Source organism: Stegostoma tigrinum, unplaced genomic scaffold (assembly GCF_030684315.1).
Source record: "Stegostoma tigrinum isolate sSteTig4 unplaced genomic scaffold, sSteTig4.hap1 scaffold_91, whole genome shotgun sequence".
NCBI classification, from domain to species: domain Eukaryota; kingdom Metazoa; phylum Chordata; class Chondrichthyes; order Orectolobiformes; family Stegostomatidae; genus Stegostoma; species Stegostoma tigrinum.
The window spans coordinates 601,322-622,164 of record NW_026728816.1 but is presented as its reverse complement, the minus strand read 5'-3'; the positions used below and the strand labels follow the sequence as shown (position 1 = coordinate 622,164).

Here is a 20,843-nt window from a genome sequence, read left to right as displayed (position 1 = left end):
AATTCCATTCTTAATTAACAAAGCAACCCCACCCCCTCTGCCCACCTCCCTGTCTTTTTGATGTGTTGTGAATCCTTGGATATTTAACTGCCAGCCCTGAGCTCCCTGCAACCATGTCTTTGTGATGCCTACCACATCATAATCATTCAAGAGGATTTGTGCTGTTAATTCATCTACTTTGTTGCGAATGCTAAGAGCATTTAGATGAAGTGTCTTAATGCTAGCTTTCTTATCATTATGAGAGAGGTTGGAAATCCCAAGATGTCTTAAGTTATCCTTCCTTTTTGCTGTATTCCTAGTCTGCCTCGAGCTTAAATCCACCTGTACTCATGCTATCCTGTTGCTTATCTTTCCATTTAACTCCATACTCCCTGTCTCTTTCACTTTCCCTTCCCCCCCGACTCACGAGTTTAAAGCCCTACTGACCACCCTATTTATCTTTTTCGCTAGAACACTGGTTCCAGATCGGTTCAGGTGGAGACCGTCCCAACGGTACAGATCCCCCCGGTTCCAAAACTGATGCCAATGCCCCATGAAATGAAATCCCTCTTTCCCACACCAATCCCTTACCAATGTGTTGACTTCCCTAACTTTCTTTTCCCTACTCCAATTGGCACGTGGCTTGGGCAGTAATCCGGAGATTATGACCCTTGAGGACCTGTACTTCAATTTCTTTCCTCGTGTTTCATAATCCCTGAACTGGTCCTCTACCCTAGCTTTGCCCATGTCGTTAGTCCCAACGTGGACCACAACAACTGGATCCTCCCCCTCCCGCTCTAATATCCTTTCAACCCGGTTGGAGATGTCCCGCACCCTGGCACCGGGCAGGCAACACACCATGCGGGTCTCCCGATGCGGCTTGCACAGGATACTATCTGTCCCTCTAATTATAGAATCCCCTATAACACCTACCTGTCTTTTTGCTCCCCCCCCCCTTGAATGACCTTGTGCCCCACGGTGCCATGGTCAGCTGGCTCATCCTGTCCACAGTCCATTCCCTCAACCGTACAGGGAGCAAGAATCTCATACCTGTTGCAGGTGTCTGTCCGGATAGATCTGAAAAGATACTGACGTGTCTGTGTCTACCACCTCCGCTGGCACCGTGTTCCAGGCACCCACCACCCTCTGTGTAGAGAACTTTCCACACATATCTCCCATAAACGTTCGTCCTCTCACTCTGAACTCATGACCCCTGGTAATTGAGTCCCCCACTCTGGGGGGGAAAAAGCTTCTTGCTATCCACCCTGTCTATACCCTCATGATTTTGTAGACCTCAATCAGGTCCCCCCTAATCACCATCTTTCTCATGAAAATAATCCTAATCTACTCAACCTCTCTTCATAGCTAGCATCCTCCATACCAGGCAACATCCTGGTGAACCTCCACTGCACCCTGTCCAAAGCGTCCACGTCCTTTTGGTAATGTACACAGTACTCTAAATGTGGCTGAACCAAAGTCTCATACAACTGTACATGACCTGCCAACTCTTGTCCTCAATACCCCGTCCGATGAAGGAAAGCATGCCGTATGCCTTCTTGACCACCCTATTGACCTGGCTTGCCACCTTCAGGGAACAATGGACCTGAACACCCAGATCTCTCTGTTCATCAATTTTCCCTAGGACTTTACCATTTACTGCATAGTTCACCCTTGAATTAGATCTTCCAAAATGCATCACCTCGCATTTGCCCGGATTGAACTCCATCTGACATTTATCTGCCACACTCTCGAGTCTATTTATATTCTGCTGTAATCTCTGACAGTCCCCCTCACTTTCTGCTGCTCCACCAATCTTAGTGTCATCTGCAAACTTGCTGATCAGATGACCAACACCTTCCTCCAAATCATTTACGCATATCACAAACAACAGTGGTCCCAGCACAGAACCTTGTGGAACACCACTGGTCACAGGTGTCCAATTTGAGAAAATCCTTTCTACCACTACTCTCTGTCTCCTGTTGCCTAGCCCTTTTTTTTTTGTGTCCGTCGAGCGAGCGCACCCTTGATCCCATGCGACTTGACTTTCTCCATCAGCCTGCCATGGGGAACCTTATCAAACGCCTTACTGAAGTCCATGTAAATAACGTCTACAGCCTTTCCCTTTCAATCAACTTTGTCATGTCGTCAAAGAATTCTATAAAGTTGGTAAGACATGACCTTCCCTGCACAAAACCATGTTGCCTATCACTGATAAGCTGATGTGCTTCCAAATGGGAATAGATCCTATCCCTCAGTACCTTCTCCAGTAGCTTCCCAACCACTGACGTCAGTCTCACCGGTCGATAATTACCTGGATTATCCTTGCTACCCTTCTTGAACAAGGCGACAACATTAGCAAGTCTCCAGTCCTCCGGGACCTCACCCGTGTCTAAGGATGCTGCAAAGATATCTGTTAAGGCCCCGGCTACTTCCTGTCTCGCTTCTCTCAATAACCTGGGATAGATCCCCACCTTAATGCCTTTTAGGAGACCCAACACTTCCTCCTTCCTTGTGTCAACTTGACCTAGAGTAAGCAAATGTCTATCCCTCACATCACCATCTGTCATGTCCCTCCCCTTCATCAATACCGATGCAAAGTATTCGTTAAGAATGTCACCCATTTTCTCTGACTCAGTGCATAACTTTCCTTCTTTGTCCTTAAGTGGGCCAATCCTTTCTCTAGTTACCCTCTTGCTCTTTATATATGAATAAAAGGCTTTGGGATTTTCCTTAACCATGCTTGCCAGTAATATCTCATGTCTTCTCTTCGCCCTCTTAATCCCTTGTTTCAGATGCGCTCGAAATTCCCCGTGTTCTTCCAAAGCTTCATCTCTCTTAAGTCGCCTCTAATCTATGCTTCCTTTTTCCTCTTGGCTAGTCTCACAATTTCACCTGTCATCCATGGTTCCTGAATCTTGCCTTTTCTGTTCCTCATTTTCACAGGAACATGTCTCTCCTGCATACTAATCAACCGCTCTTTAAAAGCCTCCCACATATCAAATGTGGATTTACCTTCAAACATTTTCTCCCGATCTAAATTCCACAGATGCTACTGAACCTTGGTATAGTTGGCCTTCCCCCAGTTTAGAACTCTTCCTTTAGGACCACTCCCATCCTTGTCCATGAGTATTGTAAAACTTAGGGAATTGTGGTCGCTATTTCCAAAGTCGTCCCCTGCTGTAATTTCAACCACCAGGCAGGTTCATTCCCCAACACCAGGTCCAGTATGGCCCCTTGCCGAGTTGGACTACGCACACACTGCTCTAGAAAACCCTCCTGGACACACCTTACAAATTCTGCTCCATCTTGCCCCCTAGTTCTGAGTGAATCCCAGTCAATGTTGGGATAATTAAAATCTCCCATCACCACCACCCTGTTTCTCCAACACCTTTCCATTATCTGTTTACATATTTGTACCTCTATCTCACGCTCGCTGTAGGGAGGCCTGTAGTACAGCCCCAACATTGTTACTGCATCCTTCCTATTTCTGAGTTCTACCCATATTGCCTCAATGCTTGAGCCCTCCATGGGGCCCTCGTTCAGTACAGCTGTGATATGGTCTTCGACCAGTATTGCAACTAACATTAAATAGTAGACAGTAGATCACTGGAAAAGGAGGCTGAAGAATCAGTATGAGGAATGAAGAAATGGAAGAGGAACTGAACAGGTACTTTGTATCAGACTTCATGGTGGAAAACACTAATCGCATACTAGAACTTTGAGAGTCAGGGGCAGTGGTGAATATAATAGCCGTAACTAAGGAAAAGGTGCTGGGGAAGCAGAAAAGTCTGAAGGTGGACCAATCACCCCTGGACCAGATGGACTGTACTGTAGACTTCTGAAGGAGATAGCTGAAGAAATTGTTGAGGCATTAGTGGTGATCTTTCAGGAATCAGTGGTGATAGGGAGGATCTTGGGGGTTTGGAAAATGGCTAAAGCAACACCCCTGCTTAAGAAAAGAGAGAGACAGAAGAAGGGAAATTATAGGTCAGTTAGCCTGACCTCAATCATTGGTAAGATTTTAGAGTCCGTTCTTAAGGTTGAGATTGCAGAGACCTTGGAAGTAAATGACAAAATCGGGCTGATTCAGCATAGCTTCATCGAGGGGAAGTTATACCTGACAAATCTGTTAGAATTCTTTGAGTAGAAAGTGGGCAAGTTAGACAAAAGGGAGCCAGTGAATGGGATTTGTTTGGATTTCCAGAATGCTGTTGAGAAGGTATCAAATAAGATGAGAGCCCATAGTGTTTGGGCAAGTTACTGCCATTGGCATTGAGCATTGGCTGACTGGCAGAAGGCAGAGAGTGTAGATAAAGGGGTCTTTTTCGGGATGGCAGCTAGTGACGAGTAGAGTCCCACAGGGATCAATGTTGGTACCACAACAGTTCATGTAATACATTGATGATATGGATGAAGCAACTGAGACATTTTTGCTGAGTTTACAGTTGGCACAGTGACAGATGGAGGGAGAGATAGCAGTGAGGAAGTTGCAGAAGGACTTGCATAGACTCTGAGAGTGGGCAAAGAAGTGGCAGACAGAATACTGTGTGGGACACTGTGAGGTTATGTGCTTTGGTAGGAAAAATGGAGGCATAGATTATTTTCTAAATGAGAAAGGGCATTTGAAGTCTGAAGCACAACTGTCCCTCGTTGCCTTTGAGAAGGTAGTAGTGAGTTTCCTTCTTGAACTGCTACAAGTACATTTGCTCGAGATAGATACAATGCCACTAGGGTCAATCTGCACAAAACAACCCTTTTTTTTAACCCCTGGAATTAACATTATGAACGTTCTGAAAACCGCTGTTGTAAGCATATCTTAATAGGCTTAATAGACCAATACTGTAAGCTTGTTCAAAGTCCTCTTCAGGTTAACATGCAGGTTCAGTTGACAGTTAGGAATGTAAATGCAATGTTAGCATTCATTTCAAGAGGGCTAGAATACAAGTGCAGGAATGTACTGCTGAGGCTGTATATGGCTCTGGTCAGACCCTATTTGGAACATTGTGACCAATGTTTGGCTCCATATCGAAACAAGGAGTCTGCCAGTTCTTTGCCCACTCACCTAGCCTGTCCAAGTCCTTCTGCAGCTTCCCCACTTCCTCATTACTATTTGTCCCTCCATCTGCTGACATTGGAGGGAGTCCAGAGGAAGTTGGCAAGAATCATTCTGAGTATGACGAGCTTGTCTTACGAGGAGTAGTTCAGGACTCTGGGTCTGTACTCGGTGGAGTTTAGAAGGATGAGGGGAGAATGTGGAGAGGCCTGGAGAGACATGGATGTGGGGAAGATGTTTCCATGAGTAGGAGAGACTTAAATCTTCGGGCACACCCTCAGAGTCGAATGGATAACCCTTTAGAACTGAGATGAGGAATTTCTTCAGCCGGTGGATGGTGAATCTGTGGAATTCATTGTTGCGGAAGGCTGTGAAGGCCAAGTCATTGAGTCTGTTGAAGATATGAGTTGGATAGGCTCTTGGTTAGTAAGGGGATCAAGAGTTAGGGGGAGAAAGCGGGAGATTGGATGGTGGAGCAGAGAGTCAGTTGTAACTGCTAAAATATTGAGGCTGGGATTTCAGCAAAGGTAATGTTGAGGGGGGACGGTTGGATGCTCACTTGTCGGAGCTGGTCATTATCTGTCACTTATATGGACGTTTTTTTTGAAAACTCTGTTGTGGATGTGGGCATCACTGGCTCGGCCAGCATTTATTATCTGTCCCTAGTTGCCCTTAGGAAGGTAGTGGTGAGCTGCCTTCTTGAACTGCTACAAGTACATTTGCTTTCGGTAGATACAATACGATTAGGGAGGGGATTTCTGAGAACGCTGTTGTAAGCATATCCTAGCTTAATAGACCAAAACTGTACGCTGTGCACCTTGAGTGGCGTCACCAGTCTTGTGTGGAAAGATTTTCACTCCTCCCCTCCTTGAAATAAAGATTTGCACCTCACGTGCCTTCTAAAATACATGCTGTGCATAGAAGCTAAATTTTTGTGCTTCATGTACATGCCTCTTGCTGCGTTCTGCTGGGATCTTTTAAGAATCTAGAAAAGATTACAGCCAATACATCCATTTGGGCAGCACGGTGACTCAGTGGTTAGCTCTGCAGCCTCACAGCGCCAGGGGCCCGGGTTCGACTCCAGCCTCGGGTAACTGTCTGTGCGGAGTTTGCACATACTCCCTGTGTCTGCATGGGTTTCCTCCATGTGCACCAATTTCCTCCCACAGTCCAAAGATGTGCAGGCTAGGTGGATCGGCCATGCTAAATCGCCGGTAGTGTTCAGGGGTGTGTGTGGGTTATAGGGGTGGGATGGGATGCTGCAAGGGGCGAAGTGGACTTGTTGGTCCGACGGACCTGTTTCCACACTGTAGGGAACCGAATCTAATCTAATGTCAGCAGTCAACTCTTATAATCCTCCATGTTATCATCTAATTTAGTCTGAAGGGATGCCTGACAACTAATGAAGTGAGGGAACAGGCTTTATGTCTGTATTAATTGAGGATGAATTGATTGTGAGTTGGCTGTATAAATATGGGAGCTAGTAATTAGGGGTTGACGTTTATGGAGTATTTTTAAAAGAAATAAAGCTCTGATGGTACGATGTTGGGTTGGACTCTTTGCGTACCTGGAATCCAATTCTTCAGGTCCAGGGAACCTATTAACTTAGTCTTCTCAGTTTTCCTCAATGTTTTCTTGAGGATTTCCTTCTCCCTTTCGCTCCCTACTTTTCGCCCATTGATTTTTTTTTGTATGTTTTCTACTGTGAAATCAGATAGAAAATATTGGTTCAAAGCTTGTGCCATTACCTTCATTTCCCATCATCAATTCCCCAGTCTCACCCTCTCATGAGCCATTATTCACTGTATTTACTCTTTTCCTTTTTATAGATTTGTGGAAGCTTTTACTGTATTTATATTAATGTCTCCCTCATTATTATTTTGGTCATCTTTTGTTCACATCTGAAATAGTTTCAGTTCCACAATTTTCGAATCTTTCTTTCAATTTATACTATCTTTAACTTTCTTAGATAGCAACAGATGGCACCATGGTGCATTCTAGCTGTACATCCTCTCATTCTAAATTGACAATATTTTTGTTCAGAGTTATGAAATATCCCCTGAAACATCTGCCATTGCTTCTCTATGGTCTTACCTTTTAAACTATTTTCCCAGTTCAACTCTGCCTTTATACTCCTGAGTTATCTTCAATGAAAGTTAAAGATATTAAACAGTTTCAGACCAAATTCTCATCCTCGTCCTTGATGTAAAATTCTACCACATCCTGATCATTCTTATCCAGAGAATCCTGTACTATGTTATGGTTGATGAGTTGTATCTCAAAACATACTACCAGGTCTAAAATATCTTAATCCCTGCTTGGTTCCAGTGGTACAGTTTTAAGACTCCAAATGCACTCTATGAATATATCCTGAGGGGTAGATAACTGCTCTTAACATCAAGGTGCCGTTCAACCAAATATGACATCAAGGAGCCGTCGCAAAGCTGCAGTCAGTAAGAATCAGGTGAAAAACCCTCTGCCGGCTGGAACCTTACCATAAAGGAAGTGGTTGTGGTTGTTGGAAGTCAGTTGCCCCAACTCCAAAGCATCACTGCGGGGGTTACGTAAATTTGTGCCCTGAGCTCAACCATCTTCAACTGTTTCATCAAATGCCAAATGCCATCCCTCCGTCAGAATGCCATACGTGGGGATGTTCTCAGTTGATTGTGTCATGTTCAGCACCACTCATAGCTCCTCAGATGCTGAAGTAGTCCATGTCCACGGAACATAAGTGATGAGAAGCAAGTGGTAGTTGTGCTGTGCAACTTACGGGCAATGAACGTCACCATTAAGGAGAATCTAGCCATTGCCCCATGACTTACACTCCTTTACTGCCAATATGCTGAGGCTTATCAGGTTTCCAGAAACTGAATTGGACCAAACTTGTAATTATTGTGACGACAAGAGCAGGTCAGAGGTTAAGAATTCTGCAGTGAATAATGAGCCCCCTACCTACACAAAGCCTGTCCACCATCTATAAAGCCCAAGTCAGGAATGTAATCTCCACTGGTCAGGACTGGTGCAGCTCCATCAACACTCAGGAAGCTTGAATCATATGGACAAAGCAGCCTGTTGGATTGGTACCCCACCCACCACCTTCAACATCTGTTCTATCATCAGTAATGTATAATTAGTGCCCCATGCAAGTTTCCCTCCAAGCCACACACCATCCTGACTCGGAACTATATCGCTGTTCATTAATAGTCATTGAGTGAAGATTCTGGAGCTTCTTTCTGAACAGCACTACTCTAAGGACTGCAGTTATTCAAGAAGGCAGCTCACCACCACCTTCTCCAGGGTAATTGGGCTTAGCCAGCAACATCCACATCCCGTGAATAAAAAAGAATCTTCCAGGCTATCTGTGCCAATTGGACTCACAGTTTATGGTAACATCTTTCTTACAAGATCCCATTACTTCTTGGTCTATCGACTGTATGCTATCCTGGACTGTATCTTCTGTCAGGGGATCTATGAATCTGAAACTGTCACAGCTGTGACTTCTTTCCTTTGCTGTTCCTTATCTCTACCCAAACTGATTGTCTATTTTGCCTGGGAGCCAGTTGGCTGGTTTGTAATTCAGAGTGATACCAACAGCCTGGGATCCGACACTGTCTGAAGTTACAATCAAGGAATCTTCTTCTCAACCTCTCTCCTCATCTGAGGTGTGGTAACCTTCAATTTAAACCACCTCCAGTTATCTCTCTCGACTGTGAGAGCAGACCTGTGGTCCTATCTGGGACTATAGTGACTTTGAATCTCCAAACCAAGGTAATTTCTCACCAATGTATTGATCTCATCTTTGACACAAGACAAAAAAACAAACAAATTAAACCCAATGAGATGAATTTTGGATCACTGGATTACATAGCATAATTGGACAACAAAATGCACTATTGTTAAAATAATTAGGAATTCAACCAGAAAGGCCACTAATGTGAATCCTGGATCTGTGTATCATTTGAAATTATTTAATTGGATAGTTTCAGTATTTGGCCACAAGATGGAGAAATCTGCTGAGGTGATGTACCCAGAAGATAGAAAGATGATAGAAATGTTTGGAGAGATATGGGCCAAGCACAGGCAGGTGGAACTAGTTCAGTTTGGGATTGTGATCAGCACAGGCTGGTTGGACCAAAGGATCTGTTTTCATGCTGTATGACTCTATGAAACTCAAGCTTAATTGTCCGAAACTCACATTCAGACATATCTAACCTTGATCATAATCTTACAGAAAGATAGCCGACTTTATCCCTCAGAGTTGCAGACTCTTCAATTTTACATCCTCAAAGACATTTAGCAGGAATAGCATGGATTATAGAGTGAGTTGAGTAGATTGGTTCATTATTAATTCTTAACTAAATTTGATTTATTTTACATTTTTAGACAACATCAGGTGAAGATGTGCGTGATTTCACCAAGGTGCTGAAAAATAACTTCAGATCAAAGAAATACTTTGCCAAACATCCTCGCTTGGGTTATTTACCACTACAAACAGTCCTAGAAGGTGAGAACCTTGAGATGTAAGTTTATTGATGTGAGATTTACTAATGTATCAATGCCCATTTGGGGGTTGACAAATATTGCAGCATTATTCGTTCTGCAGCTTAGCAGGAGAGTGAGGTTGTCCATTTGCGCCGATATCAGAAGTACACAATACAAGAACAAGAGGGGCTTAACTGATATCATCGGCCCTCTCGCCTTGAAAGCAGTGTAGTTACTCAGAGTGCATCTGCTGTGGACTTGTTGATACTGTCACTAACGTGCAACCTTCCTTGATATCTTTCTCTGTCCTCCAGTTCTGTCTTTAAAAACTACAATCAATTACCCTCTCCTCAAAAGGAAAGAACCTTTGGCTGAACAGAGAACAAAGAACAGTACAGGCCCTTCGGCCCACGATGTTATGCCGACCTATTATCCCACTCAGATCAAACTACCCTGCATACCCTTCATTTTACTATCCTTCATGTGCCGATCCAAGAGCCGTTTAAAAGTCTTGAAATGTATCTGACTCCGTTACCACTGCCAGCAGCGCATTCCACACACCCGCCACTCTCTGTGTAAAGAACCTACCTCTGACATCTCCCCTATTCCTTCCTCCAGTCACCTTAAAATTTCTCCCCCTTGTAATAGTCATTTCTGCCCTGGGAAAAAAAATCTGACTATCCACTCCAGCTATGCCTCTCATCATCTTGCATACCTCTATCAAGTCACCTCTCATTCTTCTTTGCTCCAATGGAAAAAGTCCTCGCCCCCTCAATGTTTCATCATAAGACGTGCCGTCCATTCCATGCAGCATCCTGCTAAATCTCCTCTGCACCCTCTCTAAAGCTTCCACATCCTTCCTATAATGAAGCAACCAGAATTGAACTCAATATTCCAAGCGCTGCTCCATCCCCACAAACTAATGCTCGATTCCAAATCCCTTTTCTCTTGATGCTTTAAATTCAATGCTGTCTTTCGTGTAATTTCATATTTGAATTCACTGGTCCTGAGCCGCTCGCGGCGATGTGCCCCCGCGGTCCTGCTACAGTGCTTTGAGATGGAAACAAACATGACTGATGAAGGTCCACCAGTTGATGTAGTACGTTTAGATTTCAAAAAAGCATTTGATAAATTACAACTCATAAGGTGACTCAAAAGAAAGCAGCCCATGGGTTCAAGGGTAGTATATTAGGATGGACAGAGGACTGCATCGCAAACAGAAGTAGAGAAGGGGCAGCAGGATGGTAACTTATAACTGGTGTCCGGCCACAGGGTCCCTGCTGCGGAGGCTGTACACCTAATGTTCCCTGGGTTGATTTCGGAAATGGAGGAGGGGATTGCCATGCTTAGGAATGTTGGGCGGATGGGATTTATAAGATTGAAAGAAATCTTATTTTTTCAGCATTTAAGATTCTTAAGAGGCTTGATAGTGTATATCCGTAGAGAATGCTCCCATTTGTGAAATATTTTATGACCAGAGGCCACATTTTCATATTAGTTGCCTGTTAATTCAGGGGAAGAATTACTTCTTTCAGGTGGCAGCAATCTATTCAACACTTTAGCAGAGAAGGTTTTCGAGGTAATGCCATCAATTATATGCTAGGCTGAGATGGCCCGTTTAATTTTCAAATCAAGAAACAACAATAATGAGGAAAGGGTAGTCTTCACAGTGGAAGATACTTCAAGGATCCCCTTATCCCTGTATTCTTTAGTAATGAATTAAATACATCACTACCACACCATCACTACCATTACAGAAGTAGTAGTAGACAATCTAATGGAGTAAAAGCAGATCAGACTCTTTGCCCTGATGGTTTACTTTCTATGATTCCAAACAAAGGAGCTTCAGAGTTGGTGTATGCATTGATTGTAATTTCTGAAAAAGGTTTCGATTCTCGAGAAGCATCTGAGGGCTGGAAAACTGCCGATGTGACATCCCTATTTAAAAAGGAGAGAGGCAAATTGTTGGAAATATGTGGCAATCAACTGTGAAGAAAATAATAGCAGGACATTTGGAAAATCAGAATCTAATCAAACAGAATCACCATAGCCTGACGAAAGAGAAATTATGTCTGGCTAATTTGTTTGGGTTTTTCAAGGAAGTCCCAACCAGAATTAGTAGAGGAAAACCAGTAAATGTGTTGTATTTGGACTTTGAGCAAGCATTTGAGAATGTACTCAAAAGTAATAAGCTAAGAGCTGAGGTTTTGAAGGTAGTATATTGCTATGGATCAGTAGGCTTTGCATGGCCAGGAAGGAGAGATCACATCTACAGTGAAATGCACCAAGTGAATAGATATTTTGGGGAATTTGGTGGCAATGTGGTAAGTCAGTGCAGAGGGTAAGAGGTGCTATTTGCTTGCTTTTTTTGCCTGATAGTTGGTCAGCTTTTTTTTTTGAGACAGGGTGAATTGAAGCCAGAAGCGGGGACCCAGAAGGTGAACCCGGTTCATTGGTTGGTGATAGCTACTGGTTTAAGAATCTATTATCGGTAACTTTCAGATTGAAAGTAAATCGGTGAAATATATACAGGCTACAAACTAATGTTTTTAAATCAAATTAAGATTTAAGTAATTGAAATGGAGATGCCGGGCCAATGATGATTTAAACCTCCATGACGGGGGAGTGGTCAGACGCCATACTCCAGCTCAGGGTTGATGAACTGGAATCTCAGTTTCGACCAATCAACAAATCATGCGGGGGAGAGTTACCAGGGAATGCTCTGTTTCCGGAGGCAGTCACACACCTTAGATTAACTACCTGAAGCTCGGTCAGTGGCCAGGGACGTGGGACTGTGACTAAGGACAGGGCAGGTGGAAGGATCCAGGATGTCGTGCAGAAGGAACCTTGGCCTTTGATCTTATCAAACAGGTTTGAGATTCTTTCTTCCTGTGTGGATGAGAGGTCAGGGTATATGGAAGATGAGTAAACTGACTATAGCACGGTGGTACAGGGGGACATTCAAGAGGGGATAAAAAGTGAAATGTAGTTATAATCAGAGGTAGTATAGTTAGCGGAATGAACATTGTGGGTTGTGACTAGGATCGAGAGTCTCGAAAGTAGTGTTGCCTGCCTGGCGCCCAGGTTTAGGATATTCCGTCTTGGCTACCAAGGAATTTGAAGTGGGAGGTGTAGAAATCCAGCTATCGTGGTGGACACAGGTACCATTGATATGGAAGAAAGAGGAAAGAGGTTCTGCTGAGGGATTATGAGCATTGAGGTGCTGAGTGAGAAGGCAGAACCAAAAGGTAATAATCTCGGGATTCTTATCTGAGCAATTTGGCACGGTGTGAACAAAACTGAAGATGTCAATGCATTGTTCAAATGATGGCATGGCAGAAATGTGTTTGAATTCATGGGACATTGGCATTGGTATGGGGAAGGAGGGAGTTGTTCCGGTGGCATAGGCTTGATGAGAATCATATTGGGACAAGTATCCTGGCAAAAGACATAGCTAGGTCTGGGGGTAGGGCATCAAAGTGAAAAGTGTGGAGCGGGTGAGTCCAGTTGCATGGAAAAAGTTAGAAGCTAGTAAATGCTCAGCAAAGTTTCCAGAGCAAGTAATAGGACAAAAAGTATGGAAATAGTCAGGAGTCTCAATTCAGGTGCAGCAGATAAGAAGGGTGGCCGTAAATGCCAGACTGAAGGTCTTTTATTTAATTGTAGGGAGTGTATAAAACCAAGTGAATGAGTTTGTGGTGCAGATTGAAATTGACAGATGTATTGTTCTGGGTATCACAGACATGTGGTTGTAAGGGGATAAGTGTTGGGAACTAAATATCCAATGATACATGTCCTATAGAAAGAACAGACAAATGGACAGAGATGCCAGGGTTGGCTTGTGAGTAAGAAATGGGGCAACGCTGAAGGAACCACAGGTCTTGAGCTTGTTTATTAATGACTTGGAGGAAGAGGTGAATGTGCTGTGGCTAAATTTGTAGATGACTCAAAAATATTTGGAAAGACAAGGCATGGCACAGAAACAGAGATTTACCAGGATGTTACTTGGATTGGAATGTATTAGCTTTCAGGAGGGCTTGGTGGCAATGTTGTACAATAATAAATGTAATGAGATCAACCATGATCTCACTGAATGGTGGAGGAGCTTTTTGAGTGCGAGCAGCAGCGGAGGCAAGACGGACCCGGAAGACTGCAGCTAAGGTAAAGCAGTTTATTTTTAAAATTACTTACCGGTAGCGGGCAGCGGTGTTTTTTTTTCCTCTTTCAGAGAAGGAGCGGGAGCATCAGAGGAAGTGACGAGGACCAGAGGGGCAGCCGGGAAGGAAAGCAGTGACCATATATATCAGCAAGGCGGCTTAACCCGAGACTCTACAACTGTAGTGTCTCCCACCCGCCCTCCTCCTCTAACCTAGTTAATAAGGTAAGGTTCATTCTAAACTTTCTCTATTGAACATAAGTTTGTTATTAATTTGTTATTATTACTTGAAGTGAGCTTTCTGCTTTAGTATTGAGTGGGTGTTCAGATAAGTGGGGTATGGATGCTAGGGCAGTTGCTTGCTCCTCCTGCAAAATGTGGCAGTTGGGAGATGTGGCACACGTCTCCGCTGGCTACATCTGCGGGAAGTGCACCCAGCTACAGCTCCTTGAAAACCGTGTTAGGGAAATGGAGCTGGAGCTGGATGAACTACGGATCATTCGGGAGGCAGAGGGGGTAATTGAGAGGAGTTATCGGGAGTTGGTCACTCCTAAGGCTCAGGACGAGGATAGATGGGTTACAGTTAGGGGGAGGAAAGGGGACAGACAGACAGTGCAGAGATCCCCTGTGGGCATTCCCCTCAGCAATAAGTATACCGTTTTGGATACTGCTGGGGGGGTTGACCTACCAGAGGAAAGCCATAGTAGTCAGTTCGCTGGCACTGAGCCTGATACTGTGGCAAAGAAGGGAAGGGGGCAGAATAGAAAAGTACTCGTGGTAGGGGACTCGATAGTTAGGGGAATCGACAGGAGATTTTGTGGGCAAGATCGGGATTCCCGGAAGGTATGTTGCCTCCCTGGTGCCAGGGTCCGGGACGTCTCCGATCGGGTGTATAAAGTTCTGAAAGGGGAGGGTGAACAGCCAGAAATCGTGTTACATATTGGCACAAATGATATAGCCAGAAATAGGTTTGAGGATATAAAAAGTGATTTCAGGGAGTTAGGATGGAAGCTGCAGAGCAGGACGAACAGAGTAGTGTTCTCTGGTTTACTACCGGTGCCACGAGATAGCGAGGTGAGGAACAGGGAGCGGGCGCAGCTGAACACGTGGCTACGCAGCTGGTGTAGGAGGGAGGGTTTCAGATATGTTGATAATTGGGATGCCTTCTGGGGAAGGTGGGACCTGTACAAGAAGGACGGGTTGCATCTGAACTGGAAGGGGACCAATGTCCTGGGTGGAAGGTTTGCTCGAGTAGTTCGAGAGGGTTTAAACTAGTATGGCAGGGGGGTGGGAACCTGAGCTGTATACCAGAGGTGAGCGTTGATGCAGGTGAGGCAGTAGCAAGAGGTAGACCAGCTAGTGGGAAGGATTTTCCTGGGAAGGAACCAAGGGATCGGTTAAAGTGTGTTTGCTTTAATGCAAGGAGTATCAGGAATAAAAGTGATGAACTTAGAGCATGGATCAGTACCTGGTGCTATGATGTTGTGGCCATAACAGAGACATGGGTTTCTCATGGGCTGGAATGGTTGCTGGATATTCCAGGGTTTAGAACATTTAAAAAGAATAGGGAGGGGGGAAAAAGAGGAGGGGGTGTAGCACTACTAATCAGAGAGGGTATCACAGCTACAGAAGCTTCCATTGTCGAGGAAGATCTGCCTACTGAGTCAGTATGGGTGGAAATTAGGAACAGCAAGGGAGTAGTCACCTCGTTAGGGGTTTACTACAGGCCCCCCAATAGCAGCAGGGAGATTGTAGAAAGCATAGGTCGACAGATTTTGGAAAAGTGTGGACGCAGTAGGGTTGTTGTAATGGGTGACTTTAACTTTCCTAATATTGATTGGAACCTCCTTCGAGCAGAAGATTTGAATGGAGCTGTTTTTGTAAGGTGTGTTCAGGAGGGTTTCCTAACGCAGTACGTTGACAGGCCGACGAGGGGAGAGGCCATTCTAGACTTGGTGCTCGGAAACGAGCCGGGGCAGGTATCAGATCTTGTGGTGGGAGAGCATTTTGGTGATAGTGACCATAACACTCTCTCATTCTACATAGCTATGGAGAAGGAGAGGATTAGGCAGAATGGGAGGATATTTAATTGGGGAAGAGGAAACTATGATGCGATTAGACATGAGTTAGGAAGCATGGACTGGGAGCAGTTGTTCCATGGTAAGGGAACTATAGACATGTGGAGATGGTTTAAGGAACAGTTGTTGGGAGTGATGAGTAAATATGTCCCTCTGAGACAGGCAAGACGGGGTAAGATAAAGGAACCTTGGATGACGAGAGCGGTGGAGCTTCTAGTGAAAAGGAAGAAGGTAGCTTACATAAGGTGGAGGAAGCTAGGGTCAAGTTCAGCTAGAGAGGATTACATGCAGGCAAGGAAGGAGCTCAAAAATGGTCTGAGGAGAGCCAGGAGGGGGCACGAGAAAGGCTTGGCAGAAGGAATCCGGGAAAACACAAAGGCATTTTACACTTACGTGAGGAATAAGAGAATGGTCAAAGAAAGAGTAGGGCCGATCAGGGATAGCATAGGGAACTTGTGTGTGGAGCCTGAGGAGGTAGGGGAAGCCCTAAATGAGTTTTTTGCTTCTGTCTTTACGAAAGAAACGACCTGTGTAGTGAATGAAACCTTTGAAGAGCAGGTGTGCATGCTGGAATGGATAGAGATAGAGGAAGCTGATGTACTGAAAATTTTGTCAAACATTAAGATTGACAAGTCGCCAGGCCCGGATCAGATTTGTCCTCGGCTGCTTTGGGAAGCGAGAAATGCAATTGCTTCGCCACTTGCGAAGATCTTTGCATCCTCGCTCTCCACTGGAGTCGTACCTGAGGACTGGAGAGAGGCAAATGTAATTCCTCTCTTCAAGAAAGGAAATAGGGAAATCCCCGGCAATTATAGACCGGTAAGTCTCACGTCTGTTGTCTGCAAGGTGTTAGAAAGGATTCTGAGGGATAAGATTTATGACCATCTGGAAGAGCATGGCTTGATCAAATACAGTCAACACGGCTTTGTGAGCGGTAGGTCATGCCTTACAAACCTTATCGAGTTTTTTGAGGATGTGACTAGTAAGGTTGATGAGGGTCGAGCTGTGGATGTGGTGTATATGGACTTCAGTAAGGCATTTGATAAGGTTCCCCATGGAAGGCTCATTCAGAAGGTCAGGAGGAATGGGATACAGGGGAACTTAGCTGCTTGGATACAGAATTGGCTGGCCAACAGAAGACAGCGAGTGGTAGTAGAAGGAAAATATTCTGCCTGGAAGTCAGTGGTGAGTGGGGTTCCACAGGGCTCTGTCCTTGGGCCTCTACTGTTTGTAATTTTTATTAATGACTTGGACGAGGGAATTGAAGGATGGGTCAGCAAGTTTGCAGACGACACAAAGGTCGGAGGTGTCGTTGACAGTGTAGAGGGCTGTTGTAGGCTGCAGCGGGACATTGACAGGATGCAGAGATGGGCTGAGAGGTGGCAGATGGAGTTCAACCTGGATAAATGCGAGGTGATGCATTTTGGAAGGTCGAATTTGAAAGCTGAGTACAGGATTAAGGATAGGATTCTTGGCAGCGTGGAGGAACAGAGGGATCTTGGTGTGCAGATACATAGATCCCTTAAAATGGCCACCCAAGTGGACAGGGTTGTTAAGAAAGCATATGGTGTTTTGGCTTTCATTAACAGGGGGATTGAGTTTAAGAGTCGTGAGATCTTGTTGCAGCTCTATAAAACTTTGGTTAGACCGCACTTGGAATACTGCGTCCAGTTCTGGGCGCCCTATTATAGGAAAGATGTGGATGCTTTGGAGAGGGTTCAGAGGAGGTTTACCAGGATGCTGCCTGGACTGGAGGGCTTATCTTATGAAGAGAGGTTGACTGAGCTCGGTCTCTTTTCATTGGAGAAAAGGAGGAGGAGAGGGGACCTAATTGAGGTATACAAGATAATGAGAGGCATAGATAGAGTCGATAGCCAGAGACTATTTCCCAGGGCAGAAATGGCTAGCACGAGGGGTCATAGTTTTAAGCTGGTTGGTGGAAAGTATAGAGGGGATGTCAGAGGCAGGTTCTTTACGCAGAGAGTTGTGAGAGCATGGAATGCGTTGCCAGCAGCAGTTGTGGAAGCAAGGTCATTGGGGTCATTTAAGAGACTGCTGGACATGCATATGGTCACAGAAATTTGAGGGTGCATCCATGAGGATCAATGGTCGGCACAACATTGTGGGCTGAAGGGCCTGTTCTGTGCTGTACTGTTCTATGTTCTATGTTCTATGAAATTCAATGGGCCAAATGACTTTTTGAGTGAGTCTTGTTGTTTGACAATGAATTCGTAAAGGTGTTTTTTTTGTCTCTTGGATGAGATGTAAAAATGAAATGTGTACGCTTCCTTTTCATCTGGCAATAAATAATCGTTCTGAACGATTTCCATTGACTAGTGGCAATCTGACAAGCATCACGATGTAAAGAGATTCTTAGCTTCTTTTTAATTGTCAAGTTATTCTTTGGAATTAATTCAGCCTATATTTTTGCATCTCAGGAATTATATTCATCACTGCATCTCAAAAAGTACTCTGTTGTATGATAACAGCATTTTAAAGAACACTCTTCAATGGTTGTGATTTTCAGTTGCCATAACACACATTAAATTACATTGTTGGCCAATCTGTCCATGATTATTTCATTGTCTTACATTTCAAACAGACAAGGAAATATTGGTGATGCAATGAAGAGTTTGATGATAAAATATAATTACTGTTACGGTTTCCTCTTGGACGAAATATTCTCATCAAATTGACTGGTGAAGGAAATGGGACACTGACTGTGAGTACTTTGAGTGTTTAAGTGACTCCTAAAATGAAAATTATGACCTTGATTTCTCTTGCATGCAGATATGAAGAGACTATTTTAAAAATCCTCTCGGTTCGTGGTTCAGGCATAAAGGTGTCACATGTATATTTATGTATATACATGTACATGTGTAATCTGAAAAGAAAATGACGATAAATCACTTGTTACAAGGTGAGAATGAGTTATCCAGATAGTAAGAACTGCCAAAGTTGGTGTCTGAGATAACACATTGTGGAGCTGGGGGAAAGCAGGCAGCATCAGAGGCTCAAGAAAGTTGGTGTTTTGGGTCAGGACCCTTCCTCCAAAATGGAGGGTGGACGGGAGCTCAGAAACAAATAGTGTGGAGAGGGAGGAGGTGCTGGGGAAGGTAGGTGGGATGGTGATAAATGAGTACTATCCAGATTGGAACAGATTTACCCCAGAAGGTATTGAATACAAGTTCCAAATCACTCTCAAAATCCTAGTGACTGTTAACATTCATGTTTTTTTTGTCTGTGTGTTTCAGTAGTTGCATGTCAGTTTGAATGGTTCATTGAGAGTGAGGAACCTATGGACTCACACACACCAACATGGAATTTAATTCAAAGAGTGACTCCTCTTCAAAGTACTTAGTCGCTTTTAAAATCTTGACCATTTCTGCTGTCTAGTTGAACAAGTGTAGCTGAATACTGCTTCAATAGGAATTAGTGTTTAATAGGAACATATTTGTGAAACTTACAGTTCCTCAAGCTTTAGCATAAACTGGTGGAGACTTTCGGCGCTTGCAAAAAGGCTCACCTCTCTGAATACTGAAGGAAAATTGGAGTTTAAAAGTAAGTTCATCCGCTGTCGGGGAATGAAATGTTAATGTTGACTTGAATATAATTTTTAAAAAAGTAATATATTTGTGTAGCACTAAACTCAAATTAAAATTTGGTTATGCCAGTTGACTCCTGTTTGACACTGTATGGAATGGCGGTGACATCAGATTCAGTGATGATTGAGAATCTAAAGAATATGAGGATAAGATTTAACATCCAAATATCATTGAACTCTTCAAGGAATGTATTACTGGAAAAGGGGGAAAGCATGTATGTCTATTAGAATTGAATACACTCTGAAGGCGGTGGCACAGATGAAACAGACCTGTGTGCTAAAACTTATCACAAATTTCACATTGAATGGAGCAGTTTAAACAGGCTGGAGGAAGCAGACATGCCAGCGCAAACTTTTGAATTTGTGCATTCTGTTCATAAACATCAGCAAAATTGTGGGAACCTGTTTATTCTTTCTCTTTTATTGCACAGAACCATACGATTACACTAATTTTGATTAGGAATTTAAAGATTATGAGCCCCGTCCGTTTGACTCGCAGTTTGGTACCATAGGTTGGTACGATCTTCGTTCAAGAAGGAAGAGGGATGTTCCAGACACAGAAAATCGTCAAACCATTTACTACAAAGTCTGTTTCTGCTTAGTATTAATTAATGCAGTTAACATTTTCAGATCGACATGATTGCAGAATGGAGTCAATAAAACAAATTCCATCTGATATTCAACATAAATTTTAAGTTTGGAATAACAAGCTCACAAGAAAGATGACCTGGTTTTAGATATCACTTGGGACCACAGACTAACAGACAAAGGAACAAAGCAAAACGACTCTGCGATTTGATGTAGAAACTCCTGACTCCGAAGCCTGCAGCCGCCCTCCAATTCTCAAGTCAGAAGTGTGTCAATGATGGTGCAGATCCAACAACACTGGAAACGATCTTGAGTCTAGACCAAAGCAGCCCCTTGATTGGCACCGTATCCATTCTCTCCACAACTAACTCCAAGACACAATAATGTGTCCATATACAAGATGCACTGCCACATTTTTTTCCAACTATTCTTACACCCGCCTTTGCAGACTTAGAAAACTCATCTTCAAGGTCAAGGACATCAGACATGGTAGCACTAATCCCAGTAAAAATCACCTCCAAGCTACTCTCAAACTGATTTGGAAATGAATGATTGTTCCTGAGTCAATATTAGTAATCTCTTTTGGAACAGCATTGTGGGCCTGTCTACAGCAACATGAAGCTGTTCAAGAAGTCAATTTGTGCTGGACAATCAGCAACAGCTATGTCTCATTAAAGAATAAATAAATCGGAAAGAAATCCATCTGAGAGTCACAAGCAAATGGGTAACTTTTTTTTGTTCACTCTGCAGCTCGTGGGCTATTACCAGTTTTGACAATGACAAATGAAGCTTTTGTTTGGTTTGCTATTGATAGCATCTGTCCACAAAATAAAAACAATTGGCATCAGAGATAATGGGAAGTGCAGATGCTGGAGAATCCAAGATTACAAAGTGTGGAGCTGG

At 43.8% G+C, this 20,843-nt stretch overlaps 1 pseudogene; it reads left to right on the top strand.

Moving 5' to 3' along the window:
- Positions 1 to 20,843, top strand: part of LOC132209404 (utrophin-like) — a 159,795-nt pseudogene that overhangs the window by 89,643 nt on the left and 49,309 nt on the right.